This window comes from Lissotriton vulgaris, chromosome 6 (genome assembly GCF_964263255.1).
Source record: "Lissotriton vulgaris chromosome 6, aLisVul1.2, whole genome shotgun sequence".
Lineage (NCBI taxonomy): Eukaryota > Metazoa > Chordata > Amphibia > Caudata > Salamandridae > Lissotriton > Lissotriton vulgaris.
Window position 1 is genome coordinate 1,319,217,873 of NC_141694.1, and position 18,673 is coordinate 1,319,236,545.

The following is an 18,673-nucleotide window of genomic DNA, read 5'->3' on the forward strand; positions in this document are numbered from 1 at the left end:
AACAATATAAATTATTACATATTAAAATAAAAAATAAGAACATAATTAATTAATTCATTTTAATTAAATTACTTCCCACCCTATTCCCCTATACACCCACAACCCGCTACAGAATTAAATTACACAAAAATGAATTCACATATAATTAATTAGTTCTAAAAAAATTTACAAATATATTATAATTACATTACTTCCCACCCTATTCCCCTATAAATCCACAACCCGCTACAGAAGTAAAAAACACAAAAATATATGAAACATAAAATTAATACCTTAAAAAAAATTCAAACAAACATTACAAAAATAATATGTAATTTTAACACACATACTAGCATACATAACTCTATTTTTTTTCTCAACATTATGGAAAACATTATTTCTAAATTCGGTATTATGGAAAACAATATTTCTAAATTCGATATTATGAAAAACTATATTTCTTACCTCAAATTCGATATTCTACACAACTATATTTTGGGAATTCGATATTCTGTCCTCTCGATATTTTTAATTCGATATTCTGGACAGTCGTTATTTAAAATTCGATATTATGGGTGTGTAGCATTCAAAATAGCGAGACAGGAAGAGACCAAAACATCCCCTGAGTTAAAGTGCAAGACAGAAGGCAAGCGCCCAGGGGGTAAACAGGGCGTTGGAGGGACGGCAGGCCTCTGTGGGTCACCCTCACATGGAGTCCATGGTGAGAAACCAATCCCCCTTGATGGCAATAGAGAAATGCACATGATTTGTTTCCACAATGGAGCAGGCAGCGAGGGGGCAGAAGGCAGTGGCATGCGCATTGAGACCTGAGGGCATGTGAGATTGGTGGGAGCAGGGACAGCAACGAAGGGCAGTGACAGCACGGAGGCAATGCCAGCACAAGGACCAGGAAGGAAGGGGCAGGGTAAAACTCACTGAGAATGAGGGACGAAGGGCGGCACAATGGATGAGGCAGGGCATGGACAGGGTCATGTAGCTCTTGTTATCTGTTTGTCATCACTCAGAACCCCATGGTAAAAACCTCTCTTTTATTCAGTGTTACTCATCTTTAATTCTATATGTTATGCATGACACAGAGCGTGATTAACGTGAAAGACTGGCTTCTAAATCCAGTGATAATATCACATGTTTATTTGTAAAGCAAACGTTTACCCCAAACGGGGTACCCTGGCTTTGAATTACAGATGTTTATGGTTACCCAACTCAATTTAGCGACCTCAGATGGATAAAAGGCTGAGCGGACCACCGAGATTTGAACCTGTGAGGAAGAGGTCGAACACTGGCCCCTGCAGTGGATGCATTAGTCAACTGAGCCACCAGACACTGCTATGACATAGCACCTGTGGGAACAAGATGATTTAACCACTGTTGCAATGTCATAAAGGAATTTCAGGGTGCTCTGGCTGAGCTCTTTTAGATCCTGTCAGACAGTGCTGGAAAATTTGGAGCACAGCTTCTGGATGAGAGGGACAGGAAGACACAGAGAGTCTGTTTACGAATGTCGATTGAAAGCAAAGGTGCCCGATTCATGGCGAGGGTTATTTTTACATCCAATTTAAAAGAGAGGAGACAACACAAAGCCAAAACTGTATAGATTAATCGCCCTCTTGGACATTGAAAGAAAAGCCTACGCCAGCACCTTATTGAAGGAATTAAATAGAACAAAATCCTCCCCCCTACCAGATTGGATTTCGTAAATGCTGCTCCACCACTGCTGATTCAGAAAAGGGGGTGGTGATGAACAGAGTGTCTGAATTAAGCAGACCACTCTTACCCAGTCCAAAGATCAGGGCTTGATCCATCACCGTATTTTAGCTCACTGCACCATCCCAGCTCAGAACCTGGCTACATGCAAATTAGTCTGACCCTGGCCCAGTGCATCATGGGAACAGGGCAGACCAAACTACCAAGCCAATTCTTATACTGGGAAGGAAACAAGCTTCCGGGGACCGGTTTCTGGCATTTCAGCCGTCTTCGGCCCGGCTTGCTTGAATCCTGATGGTGCAATGAGCAAGGGACTCACATCTGAGTATACCCTTCCACCTTATGGTGGACAAAAATGATTCAGAAAAGGGGGTGGTGATGAACAGAGTGTCTGAATTAAGCAGACCACTCTTACCCAGTCCAAAGATCAGGGCTTGATCCATCACCGTATTTTAGCTCACTGCACCATCCCAGCTCAGAACCTGGCTACATGCAAATTAGTCTGACCCTGGCCCAGTGCATCATGGGAACAGGGCAGACCAAACTACCAAGCCAATTCTTATACTGGGAAGGAAACAAGCTTCCGGGGACCGGTTTCTGGCATTTCTGGCAATTGGCTTGGTAGTTTAGTCTGCCCTGTTCCCATGATGCACTGGGCCAGGGACAGACTGATTTGCATATAACCAGGTTCTGAGCTGGGATGGTGCAGTGAGATAAATAACGGTGATGGATCAAGCCCTGATCTTTGGACTCAGTAAGAGTGGTCTGCTTAATTCAGACACTCTGTTCATCACCACCCCCTTTTCTGAATCGTTTTTGGCCACTATAGGTGTGGCAGGGTATACTCAGACATGAGTCCCTTTCTCACTGCACCATCAGGATTCAAGCAAGCCGGGCCGAAGACGGCTGAAATGCCAGAAACCGGTCCCCGGTAGCTTGTCTCCTTTCTGGTGAAGAATTGGCTTGGTAGTTTAGTCTGCCCTGTTCCCATGATGCACTGGGCCAGGGACAGACTGATTTGCATATAGCCAGGTTCTGAGCTGGGATGGTGCAGTGAGATAAATAACGGTGATGGATCAAGCCCTGATCTTTGGACTCGGTAAGAGTGGTCTGCTTAATTCAGACACTCTGTTCATCACCACCCCCTTTTCTGAATCGTTTTTGGCCACTATAGGTGTGACAGGGTATACTCAGACATGAGTCCCTTTCTCACTGCACCATCAGGATTCAAGCAAGCCGGGCCGAAGACGGCTGAAATGCTAGAAACCGGTCCCCGGTAGCTTGTCTCCTTTCTGGTGAAGAATTGGCTTGGTAGTTTAGTCTGCCCTGTTCCCATGATGCACTGGGCCAGGGACAGACTGATTTGCATATAGCCAGGTTCTGAGCTGGGATGGTGCAGTGAGATAAATAACGGTGATGGATCAAGCCCTGATCTTTGGACTCGGTAAGAGTGGTCTGCTTAATTCAGACACTCTGTTCATCACCACCCCCTTTTCTGAATCGCTCCACCACTGCTGACAACATTGTGGTCATTTTGTATCTAAGCCAGCAAGCAAACAGTAAAAATAATAAACCAGTCTTTGCATGCTTCGTAGACTACTCAGCTGCCTTTGATGGGGTGCCTTGACACAAGCTTTGGGCCAAATTGCGTAACTGGCATATCCCAGCAGGTCTTCTCAATGCCATTATCTCGTTGCACAGTAACACCTGGATCAAAGTAAAGCTAGTAGACAACACCACAACGAAGAAGTGCTTGACAAATCATGGATTAAAACAGGGATGTGTACATGCCCCCACATTGTTTAACTAATACACAGATGATCTGGGGAAGAAGCTTCACAATGCCAGTCTTGTAACTCCGAAAATCTGAACCAACAAACTTCAAATGCAACAGTAGGTAGACAATTTAGTGGTAATGGACAACACAAAAATCCGGCTACAAAGGGGCCTAGATGCCCTCAACAATTACAACGAAAGAAATGAACTTATAATAAATGCTCAAAAAACTAAAGTAGTTATTTTTGGACCTTTCCCCCAAAAAAGCTCTATTGAAATGGCATGTGGGCAAAATAAATCATTTCTACTGTGAAATCCTATAATTACCTTGGGTGCTGGCTAAGTGAAATGGGTAAAGCAACCCTACATCTGCATAAAATGAAGCCCAAAGCACTATCAACAACCTATGCCCTATGTAAACTACATGAGCTAATGCAAAATCCTACGACAGCTCCCATCAGAACAGTAATACAAGCCAAAATCAGAGCAACTGCAGGGTACGCACAGCAGGCATTCCCAGGTAAAATGTAATCAATGTTAGACAAACACAATGCCAGGCCTATATATGCATTTTCAAATTGCCTAAATACACTCTCAACAGCCTAATTCATTTGGAATTTGGACTGAAACAACAAAATAAAGAATGTTTGGGAATGCATGCGAAATACTACTATCAAATACTTACAGCCCCTGCCGGAAGCCTAAAGAGCACGCTGAAGCCGATCGGCGGGGGTCAATTAACCCATGGCAATGTTATATGGAGGAAGCAGTGGAAAAGTTGGGGTTAGCAATTAAAAACTGGGACCAAGGATTGATAAATATCTGGCATTAAAAACTCAATTAATAAACAATGCTACCAACTGTCCTAGCAGACCATGTAACAGGAAGAGGCCCACCAGTGCTGATAACAACATATGCAGGACATAACATCCAGCGCTATCTTAGCTAAGGACCAGGAAGGAAAGCACTAAAAGCATTGTATGGGCCAGATTAGTGCACCTCAGAATTAAAGAATTAAACCCAGGGTGGAAGACCCTTGAATACAAAATCAGATGTAGATTCTGCAACTTTAAATCTGATTCTCTGCTACACTTGATTTGTAGTTGTCCTGGTCCTGGTATGCTACAGCACCATCAGAACCTTTTAAAACAAATATGGCTGCGTAAAGGGGGCCGGACAATAAAAGTAGCAGTCTCGGATCTCTTGTCCTGCACCCTACCATCAGACTTGGCCAGATTCGGGAGATACATGGCCGAGCTGCGTCTTAGGCTTACAGTAAAGGAGGGGCCATTCAATACAAAAGGCAATCTGGTTTGTAACAATCAGTTTCCAGCAATCAGTACATGATGACACCGTTTTAAATACCATAAACACAAAATCCTGCGCACTCAGAAAGAATCTCAACAACAATGTGAAAATTAGATTCAAATTAGCACAAAGAGAAATTCTTGTCCAGCGTCGTTTTCATGGAGGTTCATGTGTCTCTCCTTTTTATTAGGTATCAAAATAGGTAACTTTATACACAGCCAGGCTAGACAAGAATTTCTTTTTGTGCTAATTTGAATCTAATTTTCACATTGTTGTTGAGATTCTTTCTAAGTGCGCATGATTTTGTGTTTATTGTGTAAGGGTGTTTTGTTACGCTCTAATTGAGGGGTTCTCAAGGGCCTCCCCTCCCTGCCTGCACCATTACTCTTGAGATAAACTTATCACGTTTACTTTGCTTGAGCGCCTATAGATCCCGAATACTTAAAACCCTCTTTTTTGATAGCACCGTTTTAAATACCAACCTTAGTACCTGTATCAAATCTGCAATAAGGTTTAACTGGCAATCTCTCGCCGTTTTATTAATGTATATAACATATTTTTTATACGGTTTTGATAAATGCTCCATGTAAACTCATTTTGTACGTATGTTTTTAAACAATTGCGATTCTAATTTTCTTTCCATAATTGTATATTCTTTCATTAATTTGTATATAAGTCATATTGCAAATGGTTTTAAGTAACTACAATAAATAAAATTCATTAATTCACAGAGAGTGGTGTGGTGGATGGCTGTAGCCAAGGTATGTTTTTTACATTTAGGGCAAAGAGGGGAGGTCATGTTATATATAGCTCCATTGCTACCCCTCTGCCCATATATTGCAGTTGAAAGCAGGGGAAGATGATTTTGAGGGGTGGGATCTATCATAGATTTAAATTATGGATGGTTAAAAAGTGAGTTATGGGGATGTGTTTCACTTCGGGGTCTTGATTGATATCATAGACAAATCGAGCTTCTCTCTCTCTTTTCTATTTGATGTCACTCAGATACCCTTGGTGAAAACATGCCTGTAGTTCACTTTTATCCATCTATAATTCAATATATAATACATAAAGTGCTGTGTGACTACAAAACACAAGTGCCTTTGACTGTGTGTGCTGCTTTATCCATGCAGATGCGGTCTCTAAACCTAAAAAAGGTAGGCTTCATCAGTTTGGAGTGCCACAGTTTTATATTTTTGCCTTCTAAATCAATTCCAAGTGTTCCATTTATGTCTCAAGGAAAGACAAAAAAGTGATTGTAGGGTTTCACTCTTTTCTTCTCCTTTTAACTTACACCCAAATTAGTTAAACCCTAGTGTTTTTCAGATTTAAAACGAAGGTACATTGCACATTGCTGAATGTATGGAAATATATGACTTGCATATATTATATTGATCAGCAACAGAAATAGCTTCTGAGTTGTCTGCTTGCATTTTCATCCCATATGAGCTTTTGAGGGCATAGGTGGACTGCCAATTGGGTTAGCTGATCGAAAACCCAGATTCACAGTCAATGCATTTATAAGTCTAGGACTGTTGAAAAGAGCAAACCTTTCAATCAGCTAAACAACAGGGAACACCGCAGTTAGGGTTTTACTGTATACAATTAGAGGAAGAGCCCATCCTCGGTCAAGGTGTCTGCAGGTTCTCCAAATTTTACTACCTGTACACTACTTCTGCTTTATTCTGCCCTGCTACACTATACACCTTCTGTAGGCAGCAGCAAGCCCATTATGCCTGAAGGTGGTAATGGCAGTGAACACTCCAACCCAAAGGCTGAACTGAATTTTACATAATACCTCTACTTCAGATATTTTAAATTGTTGCATTTGAACACAAGAACATCAGTTTTAGCATTTTTGGAGAGACCACTTACTTTAAAACTCATGAACTGTTTGCTCATCCATTGCGCCCACCATAGTAACATACACCATTAATACGACAATTGCAAGACGAACCGGTACTAGTTTAGGTTTAGATGTGCCCACTTTAGGCTATAGAGCAAGATGGCAGCAGTAGGGAAATAGCAAATATTGCCCTTCTAGAAATCGCAAATATTGCCCTATATACATTTATTTGTGTGTTTATGAGCACAAACCCTTGCACAAGACTTGACAATGGCTACAAGAGCTGGGGGACCTTCTGTAGAAGGTACCCCCACCTGTAACTTTTCCCAAGTAATGGAAACACGTCTATGCCCTAACCTGGTGGGTGATCTTGCACACCACGATTGCTGGTCGATCCCTATGTCGTCGACCACCCCCCCATTTGAAACGTGCAAGACACCTAAACCGACACATGACATGTCACAACCTGTATGGTTACTTTATTATTACTGTTCTCTTCCTTTTACTAAAGCCGCCCTGGCCGCGTACTTCCCTGCGCGCACGTACTCATAGATCATTGGTCACAGCGGGGACTCAGAGATTATATGGGTTGACTGGCGATGGATGCCCATGAGGGAGAATGATCACACACCCTGATCCCACACACTAGCTGTATCCCTTTGGGGCCTCGGGTTATTAAATAAGTAAGCACCTGATTCCACAAGGCTATCCGGCACCTCACACGGCTAGTAGGCCTCTTCACAATTTGATCAGTCTCTGGTGTAATGTTTAGCTTGATGTGGCCGGCCGAAGTGGGTGTAGGCGGTTTGCTGTGTACTTATGCATTGGTAATACTGCTGTATCGGTTGTTTTTCACGCTGACGGCCTGAACAGGGTTGTAGGCACCATGCTGTGTTCAACAGTGCTTGCTTACAATGAAGGTTTTTCAAACTTTAAAAAAAAATCAGAAAACTAGAGGTGGGCGGGCCACTGAAAGTTTGAGCCAACCCAACCATGAAGCCTGGCTCAGCTCAAGGTCCTGTTGGAAACTCGAGCCCATACCGAGCCAAGCTCTCATGCAACTTCTGCTTGCCATCCTCCCTCTATTCAGGGTGTGGTGTCATGGCCAGAGATGTCGACTTTGGGACTGGGGAATCAGGTTTGGGTCTTTTTCATTGGTTCAACATGTTTTGATTATGGGCAAATCACTTAATCTCCCCGTTCCTGTAAAAAACATAATGTGGCCTTGTGCAATGTTACTGGTGATCATGTAAAGCGCTTCAACATCTTCGAGTCAAGTTCACACTATGTAAAAACTGCCGAAAAATTCACAAAGAGGTAAAAACAAGGTGTTAACATGAAAAAGGAAAGAGAAATAGATAATTAGAACTAAGTGAAGCCAGAAACCTATCTTATTTCACCAAAACTCCTTTTCCTTCATTATTGTGTATTAAAGCACTTTTAAATATGTGAGTTCAAAATACCAGTTGTACAAAAACATATTGTGTTTTGTTTAATAGGCAATACTGTTCTAAAATAATCTGGGCCACGTAAAGAGTTCACTTAACAACAGTCTTGCCTTGTTAGTTCACTAGTGGTTCATGTTTAAAACGATCACTTACTTATAGATTCATCAAGCATCCATTCTGCGATTCCTTATTAGCGAAAAATAAGGATTCGCTAATAAGGAATAGCAAAAGGCTATGCATGAAGAACTCGCTAAAAAAATAGCGGTTTCTTAAAACTCCTTAATCACGGCTCGCAAATTGCGAGAAGCAATTAAGGAATACCTCCCCATTCATTCCTACGGGCCTAGAGACCCATAGGAATGAATGGGAAGACATTCTCAATTTGCGATTCTCAATTAGAGAATCGCAAATTGAGATTGCAATTTCAAGGGTGCCAGGGTGTCAAAAGGACACCCTGTTGCACCCCTGAAATCTGCATATGGGTACATCTTGCACACACACATGCCCTAAGGGCATGTTTGTGTGTAAAATGGAACTTTGAAAAATGCACTTTAGTGCATTTTTCAAAGTTTTTGCAAATTACCATGAAGTTCAACTTCATGGTAATTTGCTCCCCCTATTAGCGAAATCGCGATTTTTTTTACTTTAATGCATTGCATTTAAGGAATCTCAATTTGAGATTCCTTAAATGCAATCACAATTTAAGTGATCGCAATTTTGCGATTTTTTAAATTGAGATTTTTGCAGTTGGCATGATGCATCCCAAATGCAAAAATACTGGTCGCAAAGGGGCAGATTCTGAGAATCTGCCTGTTTGCGACCGGTTTTTAGCTTGATGCATCTATGCCTTAACCCCTTGCGTGCTCATGATGGCTCCACAGAGTCATGAGCCACGGGCGGCGTGTTCTCATGACGGCATGGAGCCGTCATGCCGCCGCTGCTCCTCCCACGCGGCACTATTGCGGGCGAATTAATGAGCGGGCGTGGTCATGACTGAACCATGCCGTCATGAGCACACACCGCCCATGACTCATAACGGCGTGGAGCCGTCATGATCACCGAAGTGCTGTGCTCACCCCCTAGCTCCCCCTGCGCCGCGGCGCAATTCACAATTCAAAAAGGGGGTGGTGATGAACAGAGTGTCTGAATTAAGCAGACCACTCTTACCCAGTCAAGAGATCAGGGCTTGATCCATCACCGTTATTTAGCTCACTGCATAACCCCAGTTCAGAACCTGGCTATATGCAAATTAGTCTGACCCTGTGCCTCATGGGAACAGGGCAGACCAAACTACCAAGCCAATTCTTCACCGGAAAGGAGACAAGCTTCCGGGGACCGGTTTCTGGCATTTCAGCCGTCGTCGGCCCGGCTTGCTTGAATCCTGGTGGTGCAATTCACGGCGCAGGGAAGGGGTTAATAAGCACTTCTCAGTGCAGTGGTATAATGTAACATAATATTGTCAAAGCTTCCACCTGTTAAAGAAATACACCTTTTTGAATTTGAAGAGACTTTATCATATTTTATGTGGGGTTTGTTGTAGGATTTACATAGCACATATTTGAAGGACTAGGCTCATGCAGGGGCTCTTAGAGCCAGAGCTGAACCTTGGCTCTGCTCTGGCTCAAAAATCCCTGTTAATATGGTGGTTCGCCCCACATCTAATTGATATGGTCCATCCAAAATGGGAGATTTTTGGGGCTGCGCACATCAGCGTATGTTAAGTGCATAACTAGGGCCTACATCAAGCAAGTGTGATGTAAAACTATTAACATAGGGCCTGATTTGGAGTTTGACAGATAAATTACTCCATCAAAAACATGGCAGGTATCCCGTCAACCCGATTATAAGTGCCACTGGATATGATGCATTTGCAGTAAGGTGCATGGGATAGCTGTCACGTTTATGACAGAGTAACCCATCACCAAACTCTAAATCAGGCCCATAGCAGGGTGTCATTTACATCTCTGTGTTGTCTACAGTGGCGTAGCTAGCCCTTTGGGAGCCATTTGCATTCCCTGCGGCCGCAGTGAAGAGCGAGGGGAGTGCTGGTGAGTTTTCTCTGCTGGGGGGTAGGGCGGTGCTTGTGATTGCTGCCCGAGGTGACAGGTAAGAGTGGGCAGAGTTTGCTGCCCCCAAACCCAGGCCCGGCCCATGCAGGGCGTTATACCGGGGCGGTGACGTCAGGCAGTGGAGGGGCAGGGTGGGGGGGGGGGGGGGTTAAAATGCGGAATATGGACCATTACAGGTAAGTAACGAAAAAAAAAAAGCGAATTTTGTTGCCTACGCTGCATCACATTTGGCGATGCAGCGCGGGCAACGAAATTTGTTTTATTCATTTTTTTCGTTACTTACCTGTAATGGTCCACATCCCGCATTTAAAAACCCCCCCACCCTGCCCCCCCCCCCGCCTGACGTCACCGCTCCGGTATAACGCCCTGCACGGGCCAGGCCTGCCCAAACCTTGTGACGCCTGGGACATACCTCACAGAGCCCCCTTACTATGCCACTGATTTTCTAAAAGTGAAACAGGCAGATTTACTACTTGTGGTGTATCTCTCCTAAGCAGCAAGGATGTGCCAGAAGAGTTGCGACTAATCTTCCCACCCGTGTGCCACCACTGATGCGCGCATTTACAATGCAGCGCACCGTGGTGCATGGATGGGCAGATGTGTGTCGCATCCCCTGGGGGAAAGGCGGCGGATTGCTGGAGTTGCGTCGCAAGCACGGCGCAGCTCCAGCAAGGCTCGGGGTGCCCCTATTCCTAACATGCTGCATCAATCCTTATGCCTGCTTCAAGCAGGCACAGGGTTTTGACGCAGCATGGCCTTAAAAGTGACTGAGTGAAATCTTGTAGATTTCACTCAGCCACTTTTAGGAGGCGTTCCTGCGCTGGAACGCCCTTCGCGCAGGAATGCCCACATGTGGCGCAGGGCTTTACAACGTGACGCATCTCCCAGATGTGTCACGTTGTAAATAGCCCACAGCATGGCGCTGGCTTTGCACCGCCGCTGCGTCACATAAGAGGCTTGTAAATTTGCCCCAAAGGTTTTAAATAGACTCCTATATCACTTTCAGTGTTTTCCCGCGTTAGCCTTTAGCCTAGACAAGGTCTTCCCCTGGCCACCTTTCACTTTCAATGAATCTTTAATGCTGCTAAATATCAATTTGTTTTCAAATATATGTGATTTATCCTTTTGAAAACTCCTGGCCATGTCATCCTTTTTTACCCATTTGTCGCAATATACAATACATTTTTATGGGTATTGTACTAAATGTATTATTTGATCCAATCCTTCCAAGACATCCTTCAAGCTTCTTGATGTGCAGCACCAGTTAGGCCTCTAACCACAGAGGGAAAGAGCCCTGAATCAGACCTCACCAGAGCTTAATTTGTGTGTGGTGTTTGCAGGTGCTCGGCACCGGTACCTTTATCTATACACCAGCACATATTTACCCGACACTTGGTGGCTCTATGTGCCTTTTTGGCACAATTACTCATTGGCAATTTTATATATTTTTTTTAACCTAGCAGACAGTTACTGCTGTCACTCGCATTTGGCAGTAGTGGCAAGAGCTGGGGTGGCACCAGCTGCAGTGGACTCCCAAAGAATATTTCAAGCCCTGGCACTTAATTTTACACAAATTAAGCACTGGACCTCACCCTCCCCAAATGCAAAGTAACAGACAAATATCTCTTGGTTCAAGAGAGTTTTACACCCACCTATCCTGAAGGTGACAACAGTTGTAACAATCATTCCATGGAAAAAATGAGCTTCTCTAATGAATGGGGGTACGTTTTTACCCCAAAGTGTGTTCTTTTCCCCAAAGTGGAATTTTATGGAAAGTTCTAGCAGAGGCAAACATCAGGTGTCAATTATCAACATCCCTTTTTTCATTTTTATTGAAATCTAAAGGATATGATACTGCGGTTCATGAGATATGTATGGCAGGGTATGTATACACATTCCCATGCACACAGGGTAAAGGAGGGGATTCTTGAGATATGCTACACATGTTGTGAAATTCCCTTACACTTCACCACTGAGAAAGAGGCTCTTTTCAAAAATATTTTTGAAGCAGTTGAAGCTGAAGTCATGATCTTACAACAAAACAAGTAATTTACTGCAGAATATTTCTAACCATTAATAATAATAAGAGACGACTTCTGTAAGAGGTAAACCCTCTTTATTGAGAGATGATGTGCCAAGTTTCTACAGCAGACATCCTTCTCAGATTTGAAAACCTGCAGAATGCAAGATTTGAGGCAATGAGCAAGATATTATCTGAGTTGTGAACAAACATTTACATTTGTTTATTCATAGATCTACCTACCTTGAAAAAATGTGATCAAAGCACTGATAATCTATAGCTCAATTGGTAGACAAGCACCATTTGAAATATGTTACAAAGATAATCTATCAAAAACACAAAAAGTGATGGCAAGAATGCTTGCAATACGTCTTGACAGAAGTGATTAAAGGAATTAGAATGGTTTCAGGAATGAACTTGGACTGAAATATAAGAATGTTCAATGACATTTAATTGAATTATTGTTAGATTATTTTTGGCACATTGGTTATTGTGATGTATTGTGATTGATGCTAAGTCATATTCAATCTATGTTTGTCGAAAAGTAAGGTCTTTTCATAAAAGAGTTGATAAAAAACAGGGTGAATAGAAAAACCCAATCACCAAAGGAATATACTGTGGTTGTCGCAAAATAGTTCATAAATAAATAGGATACCAGGTTTTTCTTTTTTTGGTCTAGGGCAGGGGATTCGGTTTTTGTCCAGGGGATTGTTCTGCCACACCAGGGGCCAAAATATGTGTGTGTGGAAATAGCTTGCATAGACTGGAGAGTTATTTGTGCACCAGAATGTTTTTAGGTGCTAATAAAAATGTCGGTTTAACTGTGGTGATTAATGTATCTGTTAGGGAGTTCTGAATTTTGTCTCGTCCCAGTTTGACTCAAATTAGTGCAAAGGGATAACATGCCTCTTGTAAAGTACAAGGTGTAACATGCAGATCAATTAATTGTTTTTTATGCGAATAGCTTGATGGGTAACTGCTGTTGTCACATAATTCCTTTTGCTGCCTGCCTTGGTTTTCTACAATCTTTCATTATTCCAAGGTTTCTAAATAGGGTTTTTTCGATAATAATTAATACTTATTAGTAAATGCAATCCTAACCACCAGGGTATGCTTTAAATCCTGAGTTTCTATATTTATCCAGGCCACACAAGCTCAACATATAATACCAACCAGTATGACAGCTGACTCTCACACCTTGCAGCCCTCATTGTCTTAAGCAAGATTTCCTATACATTGACTTAAACATTTATATGCATCATTGTCTCTATGTAATATTTGTGTGATGTAAACACTCAGACACGCTGCCATACATACTTAGGATGAGTAGCACTGTAAAAGAAATTAAATACACGTATAAGAGGGTCTATGTGAAGATGAGGGGCACTATTGGAGGGTGGAAGGAAGGCTGGACTGGCCGTACCAGGCATTGGGCGTTTCCCTGGGAGGCTGGAAGGGTGGAAGGCTGATTTTGTTAGTGGTGGACGGTTTTTAGGTCTCGCCTAGACGAAAGCAAAGCGAAGCTTTGCTGTCTAGGGCGAGACAACTTATGTAGTTACTTTTGGGGGGATGTGGACAGCAAAGTGCCACGCGCTTTTTCTTGTCGAGATTGTACCTCGTGAGCGCGCACGTATTCCCATGCGCAAAGAAAGCCTCACTCACGCATGCGCACATACACACACTGCATACACACACGCACCCCCCCTTAAACAGACACACGCGCACACAGACAGACATACGCACGCACAGACACACTCAAACAGACACACGTGCGTACACCCCACCCCCACTCACCCCTCCTCTCCCTCAACACACTCACCGGTTCTGGCGGTGCTCGGTGGCGGTTCTGCCTCTCGGGCGGCGGTAGCGCTTTGCGGGGCTCTCTCACCACATGAGAGCCCCACCTTCCCCATGCGCCCGGCCGCTCTTCACCCGGTCCCCCATCTCGGGACCGGGACTCAATCAGGAGCCTTCGTGGCTCCTCGGGCAGTAGTTTCTCTCTCTCTCTCTCACCGCGATGGGGCGGGACTTCCGGTTGGGGCCGCGATGGGATTGGCCGGCTGCCCAACCGCTTCCGGGTCGTCGCAGGCTGCTCGGCGGCCCGGAGGGGACTTGAACAAACTTCTGGGCTGCGGTGGTGAATTAAAGGCACACGAGGGGTGGGCTCCCTCCTTAATTAAAATATGCCGCGAGGAAGGCACTCACTCGTTTTTTTGTTGCTTTTGCGATTGCTTGTTTTCAATATTCCTTGTGCTTTGGTTTAAAGCGCTCACTTTCTATTTAGAATTGTTAACTCTTGTTTTCAGAGGCAGTGCATTCAGTGTTCTTCACAGGAGCCGGGACCCATCCAGAAGCGGGACAGTAAGTTTTATGTAACTTTTTAAAAATTAAACGACCCGCTCCAGCGTCCCCCAACCCCCCGCGATGACCCCATTTCCCCCCTCCCCTCCCCCACCCGCCCCTCATCAAACCGGCCGCAACTGATGTGCTGTCAATTTTGACATTAACTGCCTTACTTTGCTTCCGGCCGAGCTATCACTGCCTCTTCATGTCTGTGCCTTTTGCAGGACCCTGTGACATTCATGTCAGCTTTTTGCCTGGCCGCTCTAGTTTTAGGCTCTCCTTGCCTGTTGACGTTTGCTTCTAATTGTAACGTAAATTGTGCTATTTTTCTCTAGCGTCCCCCGATTTAGGTAAGTGTTTTTTTGTTGTTGCACAGTACAGCAATTAATGGGTGCGCTATTTGCCGCTAATTTCGATTCAGATACTTCGAATTGGGTACTGAAACACCACAAAGACCGATTATTCCCTATTCTGATGAGCGAGAACAGCACTTATTTGCTATTTCTCGCACCGTTTGCACAAAGTTTTTACCTTTTGTAAATCGTGGTACAAACACTAGCAATGTGTGCCCCATTTGAGGTCCTATTTGCAGCCTGATTGTAATCGGACATTTGGAAGCCTGGAGATTACTTATATGTGTCTTCCTGTAGTTTACTGAGGCTTCGTATTAGTCTAAATGAAACCAGCATCTATGTGTAGTGTATAAGCGCTCCATATAAATAGAGAAGCTCTCTACCTAAAGACGTGATTGCAGAAGGTTCCCTACTTGTTGTTTTGTATTATTTATGCAGCATTCAAACTTTGCAAGGACATAGTTGTTGTTACCACAAGTCTCCATGGCATGTATGCATTAACCGCGAGCCCCGAGATCTTTGCCCCAATACTTTTACAGGTCACTAGCCGCCACTGATATATACACATCAACTACTCTGTGTGTAAGTTATTCTTCATTTTTGGGGTTGGGAAATTTGTTCGGGTTAACAGAGTTCATTTTATGATAGCCTTATTTCATTATTTTCTTAATTTTAAAAGTCAACACTGTGCGAAGTTTCTCCTCACTTGTGTCAACTTAACACCCCCCCAAACACAGCACTAAGCAGCTGCGAGGTAACCAAACAGACTTTTTGACTGGCAGAACAAGTGTGGGAGTATGTATGGGGCAAATACAGCCAAGGGCGCAGGACTGCACAATTTGTGTGTGTATGTATATATATATATATATATCTATATATATATATATATATATATATATATATATATATATATACACACACACACACACACACACACACACCGCAGTGTGTGTGAGAGGCACATCAGTGTGAGAGACAGCAGTTTGTTTGTTCTAGGGAGAGCATGGTATGTGAAAGAGACAGCAGTGCGAGTGTGTGTAACTGAGACAGCAGTGTGTGAGAGACAGCAGTGTGAGAGACCTTTTATTTATGTTTCGGTTTTTGAAACATAAATAAAACTCATTGCTATTTGCAATGTCAATAGCTCAAACTCGCGTAAATACGAGACCTATTGCATTGCAAATGCAATAGGTCTCACATTTGCGAGAGATTAAGCTACTGGCATTGTAAATGACAATGCCATTTATTTATCTGTTTTCAAAACCAACACATAAATAAAAAGTTTGTCATTTACAATGCCAATAGCTCTAACTTTTGCGAAGGCGAGACCTATTGCATTGTAAATGCTTGTTTAACAGTGCAGCAGTTTTAAAAGGAATGCAAAGTTCAAGTTCAAAGTTTATTATGATTTGGCTCTCATTGAGGGCCACATAAAATAACATACATATTAACATAGCAAAAATAAACACAAGCTACATACAGCAACAGAAATAACCACTTATTATCTACAAATAATGCACTCATCATCATCTCCCAAAAATCACATTAATATATATCTAAAAATTCTTTAAAATATTTAAAAATTCTTGAACAGAACATTTCGTTCGGGGGGCAATAAAGAGCATGGAAAAACATTTTTATATTCATAATTCCCAATTGTAAACAAATTGGTTTTATCCATTTTTTGCGCAATAAGCGCAATACCGGACAAATAAACAATACATGGTTAAGATCTTGAACAGCATTGTTACATAAATTGCATAAGGGAGACACTCATACCATTTTGCGAGGAGTGTATTCAGTGGAAGCAAATTATGACGTAGAAGGTACCATATCCTACGGACACCATGCGGAATATTCCACGTTAAATATTGTTGGGCTTGTTTAGGTGTATAGGTTAAGACCAGGGCTTCCCTTTCTTTATATTTCTGTTGGGCAAGTATATCCAGTTTATAACATAGTTCCCAGGACATACTTTTTAACTTTAACTTTAACTCTGATGGAGAAAGTGAAAATAACGTACTTTCATCCAGTTCCAGTAATGAAACAGCTTTTCTAAAAATTTTTACCAGCTGCGAAAACTCATTAAAGTTGCCCAATAGTTCCTTTTTTAAAATTTCTCGTAGGGTTCCTGGTTTACCTCGGGCCAAACATGCTACCCATCTTACGAGAGCAGCCAACCCTTGCGCCCAGCAACTTTGCAGTCCGAATTCCAGCCTGCAAGAGGATGTGGAGCAGGCTGAATTAAATGAGGAAATTTTCCTTAATACCTTCCCCTCCATTTTTTGCATAAAATCCCATTGATTTAGATCCACCAATTCCATTCCATAAAGGAGGGTAGCAGGAATCTTCGCTCGGAATACCTCCAAGCATAAGGAGAAGTGCCTCTTCCCCGTCGCTTTATACAAGGCACATAATCCCCTACCATGGGCCATTGCTTTTCTAGAATTATTTTCGATATGGGGCTTCTCACTAAGGTTAGAAGATATTATTTTGCCTAGAAACGTATAGGCGTTAACTACCTCAAGTTTTTCACAGCTTAATGTCCAGTTAAAGCTCCTAGATCTGCACTTCTTCTTACCAAAGATGCACATGATTTTGCTTTTTGAGCTATTAATTTTCATATAGTGAGCATCAGCGAATTCATTCAATGTATGGAGACGATTAGCGAGACCTTTCGGGGTCAGATCTAATACAAGTATATCGTCAGCATACATTAGAATAGATATAGCAGTCCCTCCAATTTTTGGGGCTAGAATGCAAAGTTCCTTGGGCCTCATTTATGAGGCCTTGCGTCAGTTTTGCGCTGCGGATGCGTCACTTTTTGTGATGCATCGGCAGCGTAAAACATGCGCCTTGTTGCGCCATATTTAAAAAGTGACGCATCTAGGTAGATGCGTCACTTTTTAAACCCCTGCGCCACATTATACCTGCGTCAGGTATAATGTATGCAGAGGGGGCGTTCCCCCGCAAAAAGCCTCGTAATAGTGACGCAGTGAAATCTATAAGATTTCACTGCGTCACTTTTAGGATGCGGTTGCGTCAAAATCTTGCGCCTGCCTCACAGCAGGCGTAAGACTGACGCAAGCCCTTTCACATGGGGCTTTCCCCATGTGAAAGGACGCATTGCTGGAGTTGCGTCACTTTTGTGACACACTCCAGCAATGCGTCACTTTTGCGCTTACAGATGCGTCAGAAATACTGACGTATCTGTAACTCCTTGCGACATGATGCGTCATACATTAAATATGACGCATCATTGGTGTCGCAAGGAGTGCGCAGTGAAAAGTGACGCATCGCTGTTTTCACGCAGTGATGCGTCACTTTTCATAAATGAGGCCCCTTGTATATCCAGCATTTTTCGGGCAACAATAAAAGTGTCACGATAACTTTTGTGATTAATGTACCTACTGGGGAAGGATGGGAGTTTTGTCTAGTGGCAATTTTGATTCATCTAAGGTAGTGCATAGGGTTAATATGCCTGATGAAAAAAATGTGTACCATGCATATCAAAGAACAATATTTTATGTGCAGAGCTCAGTGGGTTACTGCTTGTGTCACAGAGATTCTTTTGTTACTGTGAAGTTCAGAAGTTACATTCGTAATCTAGCACAGTAAGCTATGTATTGGCATCAAAGAGCTGCATGCAAACTGCATGGTACAGGTTAGAAAGTTATGTTTTCTACCCAGTCTTGCATTACCCTGATGTTGTTAAAAAAAGGTTTGTTTGGGTAGAAATATATTCTTATGATTAAAGTAAACCCAAACCACTGTGCTATGTTCAGAATTCAGAGTGGGGTTCTGCA